This window comes from Cystoisospora suis (genome assembly GCF_002600585.1).
Source record: "Cystoisospora suis strain Wien I chromosome Unknown contig_7652, whole genome shotgun sequence".
NCBI classification, from domain to species: domain Eukaryota; phylum Apicomplexa; class Conoidasida; order Eucoccidiorida; family Sarcocystidae; genus Cystoisospora; species Cystoisospora suis.
The window spans coordinates 2,054-2,632 of NW_027160437.1; positions in this window are offsets into that span (position 1 = coordinate 2,054).

A 579-nucleotide genomic window follows, 5' to 3' on the forward strand; every position below is an offset into this window, starting at 1 on the left:
CGCCTAGGGAAGGCACGATGGTTCAGCAAAATAGACCTGCAGAAAGGATACTACCAGGTGGAAATCGCAGAGGAGGACAGATGGAAGTCGGCTTTTAAAACAAGGTATGGAACGTTCCAATTTTTAGTTATGCCTTTTGGATTGTCGGGCGCGCCTGCCACATTCCAAAGGTTAATGCAAAGCATCTTCACCGAAGAATTAGACGAATTCGTGGTGATCTATTTGGACGACGTGCTGGTATACTCCAAAACAAGGGAGGAACACATGCGGCACCTGCAAAGAGTGTTGGAAAGGGCGCGGGAGCACAAACTGTTCCTGCAACTGCCAAAATGCGAAATGGTAACACAAAGGGTGAACTACCTAGGAATGTGATTGAACCTGGAAAGGTGTATGCAGACCCGAAAAAGGTAAAAACAATCCAAGAGTGGCCGAAGGAATTACTGACGAGACGACAGGTGCGCGGATTCCTGGGACTCGTAGGATACTACAGAAAGCTGGTCCCACTTTTTACGAAAACGGCCCTCCCATTATTCCAACTGCTCAAAGACAATTCGGGTGGGGTGTGGAGGAACTGCCATA